Source organism: Macrobrachium nipponense, chromosome 31 (assembly GCF_015104395.2).
Source record: "Macrobrachium nipponense isolate FS-2020 chromosome 31, ASM1510439v2, whole genome shotgun sequence".
In the NCBI taxonomy this organism is placed as follows: domain Eukaryota; kingdom Metazoa; phylum Arthropoda; class Malacostraca; order Decapoda; family Palaemonidae; genus Macrobrachium; species Macrobrachium nipponense.
In genome coordinates, this window is record NC_061093.1 from 54,686,326 (window position 1) to 54,690,957 (window position 4,632).

The following is a 4,632-nucleotide window of genomic DNA, read 5'->3' on the forward strand; positions in this document are numbered from 1 at the left end:
AAAAAATTAAAGCTAACTTCTCGATGCATACACAAAAACGAAATAAAATACATAAATTCTCTGAAAAGAAATATCAATTCCTGATGCAATTGCATACAAAAGGTAATAACATCACTCTACAAAGTCTTTGAGCCACTTGGGTTTACCAGCGGCTCTTCTGGGCCTATCAACGACGTTGGGCTCCTGTGTGGTGCGTGTCCCCTGTTCTGTCGGGGTATGGTTTGCGGAGGACTCGTGCTGGGACATGGGCGTGCCAGAGGGCGGAGCGATGACTCTCAGGTGTCGTCTGTTTCTTTTTGACAGCCTGCCGCTCCCGTTAAGCTTGACGGTGTACTGACGATGGGGCTTTGTTTCTGTTACTATGCCCGTTCGATCCCATTGCTTGGTAGCTTGGTTTTGTATGCATACATGGGTACCTAGTTCGATGGGCGGCAGTCTTCTGGTAGTGCCAGGGATGCGCATCGCCTCCTGCGACCTTGCCACTTGTAACTCCCTTCGACGTATCGTCTGCCTCCAATATCTGTCTACTAACAGGTGTCTCCTGCCGTCGGTACCCCCATCGCGCAGCTGGCGACCCGTTGCAAGCTGAGACGGCGACTTGTTAATTTCCCTGAGAGGAGTGTTGAGATACTGAAGTATCGCCAGGGCCGTTTTGTCCGACTCAAGGGCTCCACCCTTTAATGTATTTTCCCGGAGTAGCCTCTTCGCCGATTTGACAGCTGCTTCTGCCCTGCCGTTAGACTGGGGATACTGGGCCGACGACAGCCGGACCTTGACCCCCCATCTCTTGAAGAAGGCCTCCATCTCCTCGCTGGCCAAGTTCGTGCCTCCGTCAGTTGATATTTGTTCTGGGGCTCCCCAACGCGAGAAATATGATCGAAGGTGATTACTGATTTTGTTAGACGTGGCACCATTGGGGAAATGAGCCACTTCTAACCAACCTGTTAGTCTATCGGCATACACCATGTATACACTGCCTTCTATCTGGAACATATCTGCTACGACTTGCTGGAAGGGATATTCCGCAGGCGGCGTGTGTATCATTTCTTCAGGAGGCAGTGAGGGGGCATGTTCATCGCATGAAGTACATCGGGCGCGGCAATGCTGAAGGTCCCCTTCTATTCCCGGCCAATAGACCGACTGCCTGGCCCTTCTAAGCATCGAGTCGAGGCCTTGGTGTCCTGCGTGTAGGTTAGCGGCTACCTGGCGGCGTAAATCCTCGGGTATAACCAAGCGAACACATCCTTGGTCCACTGAGTATGTCACCAGATCCTGGTTGATGGCTAGCCGGTCCCGAACGCTGAAGAAGGGGCGAAGGCAGGCGAGTTCTTGCGACTTCTGTTGGGGCCAGTCGCCCGCTGCAATCCTTGCAAGCAAGAGCTGATATACAGGGTCGTTAGATGCGGCGCTCCTTACGCAGTCTTCATCCAACACGATGATATCCGGTTCCAAGGCGGCCACGGTTGCACATGCCACTGCCACTTGAATGTCGTCCTCCAAATCCACGTCGGAAGCTTCGCGGGGTGCTCGCATGGTCGGGTACCTTGAAAGAAAATCCGCGGCAGTGTTCCTTTTTCTGGGCAGGTATTTCATGTGGAACTTGAACTGGAGTGTCTTCTCTTTCAGGTTGAATAATCTCGGGTTGATGACGTCCTTAAGGGCTCTGTCACCCAGCAGCTTGACGAGAGGACGGTGGTCCGTGATGATGGTGAGATTAGGACACCCAAGTAGGAACAGCCTGGCCTTCCGCAAGCACCAGGTAACTGCCAGGGCTTCTCCTTCTACGGGGGCATACCCAGCTTCAGAGGAGGTGAGGTGTCGACTACCACACAGGGCAAGGCGCCAGCCGCCCTTGCAACAAAAGGGGCTGTCAGCTGACTGACAAATACAATACTGCTGAAGGACTACGAACCCGATACCTTCTTTACTCCAATCCGTCATTATCGTCGTAGGGCGTGTTTTGTCGTAATATGCCAAGCCGTCCTTGGCTAATTGACAGATGACCTCCTGTGCCTGCCGGAGTTTGTCACGTAGCTGACTATCCCAGTAAACGTTTTTTCCAGTGGGCTTTCTGAGGAGGGTCCCTAAAGGGCTCCATGATGGGCGCCGTTGCAAGGGAGGGCGCTAACTGATTCACGAACCCGAACCACGACCTAATATCCGTGATGGAGGGCTTCTCTGGCATATGGAAGTTACGAATGGCGTCTAGTCGTTCGTCTGCGGGTTTGTATGACTCCCATCCCAGGTAATAACCGACGAAAGTGACCTCTCTCTTGCAGAATTTAAACTTCTCGGGCTTGAGTGTGATACCTGCAGAGGCACACGTTGACAGGAATTCATATACATGCCAGAACACCTCTTCAATGCTGTGATCGTATAGCAAAGTGTCGTCAACGCATTTATGCTTTCTGGTGATGTCTTGCAGGGCATCATCAAACCTTTTTGTGTAGGCGTCCGACGCCGAACAGTGGCCCATGGGTGTTCTACGATAACGGTATCGTCCCCATGGAGTGATAAAGGTCGTAAGCGGGCGGCTGTCTTCGTCCAATTCCACTTGATGGAAACCACAGTGGGCGTTCGCCGTAGTTTTGTACGTATGAATGGGGATGCTTGAAATCATGTCGAAGGGTGCCGGTGTATGATGAGTTTCCCGAAGACAGTGGGCGTTGAGGCGCTGGAAGTCTACTGTGCGGCGAGGTTGACCCGTCTTCTTGGCGACAACGACCATCCTTGCACACCATTCCGTTGCATCCCCCACTGGGACTGGTTCTATCACGCCCTTCCGAACGTCCTCGTCAAGTTGAGCCTTGACCTCCTCTTCCAATGCTTAGGGATTGTCGCTGGCGTGTGACAGGCATAAGGCACGGCATCAGGCAACAAATGGATGTGGTGCTGCTTGCCCGTCATGACAGGTAACGGTTCCCTGGTTGTATTAAAGGTTGTTGAAGAGAAATGCCGTAATAACCACTCCTCAAGTCTCGGTATATTCTCCTCCACAGGCGGGATGGGTAAGGTGGCTGGCTTCATTGTCTTAGGGGAGTTAGGCCGTGCGACGTCTTCATTAAGCACATCAGCTGATGCAACGAGATGGTAGGGGTGAGGGAAGTCAGGGGGTACTATTCCCAGCTCCTTACAAGCATTCAGCGATATATAGAAGTTCTTGGCCGTCGGCACAAAGTAAACCTCCTGCTTCGTGCATCGCCCACCTATATCAATGAAGCATGTCGTTGATCCAAGACATCTCACTCGGAGATTAGCTACGTCCCTCAGACCTGCTCGCGGCTGCAACTCCAGTGAATTTATTTGCAGTCTTGAGAGAATCGTGGGTCCGGCAACGCAGATCTGTGCTCCTGTGTCTGCTACGACGAGTGTGGATACTGAATTCCCGTTTCTATGGGAAACACAAGCCTTGATCGTGGGGTGGGGGGAGAGGTGCGTGTCTGCAACAATCGCTAAACTCGAGGCAAGCGGCGCTTTCTTCGTATTCCTGCAGCATTTTCTGAAAGTGCCCTACCTTTTGGCACCCGTGGCACGTTATACCTCTTGCTGGGCACGACGCTCGACCAAAGGGATGGCGCCCCCCACAATTTCCGCAACGCTTCACATTGGAATTGCCGCGCAACACCGCGACGTCTGGCTCTACGTCATCAATGCCTGTGACGTCATCACTCGAGGCGCCAGCAGACCCCCTCTCACTGATAGCGACGCGTGGGATACTTTCGACATCTTGGCGTGCAGCTTCGAAAGTGCAGCACAGTGCCTGAAGGGCATCTACACTCTTAAATGTTTCTCACATGTCTGAAAAACATGCCTCTTTAATACAGGGTCACTGAGGCCTACCATTATTTTCCGCAACAGCATGTACTCTATTAAACACTCCCCGCATTTGGGACACTCAAAATCACAGTCGGTGGCCTTCTGAGCACACCTCGAAAAATAGTCGCTCACTAATTCCTCGCGCCCTTGTGCGAGGGCAAAGAATTCAGACCACTGAACTGCCTGATTCGACGACCGCAACACAATATTCCCGATGGCGTCCAGAGCCGCGTCTGGGGCGAGGGCATTCCATTTGGCATCTGAATACCGAGCGTCCAGTGCACGTTGCAACGCCGGTACACAGTTGAGCCTAATGTGCAGGACAACATCCTGCGGCGGGAACTTGTTAAGGTGAATCCAATACGTCATCGAACGTCTCCAGGATCTGAACGCTGCCGAAGACATTAACGCCTCACACTTCTCAGGGGCAGCAGAGACAGGAACTTTACCGGCACGTGCTCCTGACCGGGAAGGGCATCCTGAAGGGAACGGATGGCACGCTGCTGGTCTGCAAATAACGTCTGTGCTTGCATGACGGCCTGTGACAAGGCCCTTGGCATTGCAGGTGAGGCACGCCTCGGCGTGGCCTGGGGTGGTCGACGTATCTGGGGCATGGTTGGTCCTTATCCTACTCACTGCGCCATGTTGGGTTTGCAATGACACAACGTCCTGGAGACTGGACTTTATTACAGGATACTCGGGAGCCAACTGACTCGCAACAGCGTATACAGAATTGCCAATAACGGATGCATGCTCGGCAGCGCATGGCTGAAGAACATATCGTACAATCAGTAACATAAATTCAACGGATTCAAA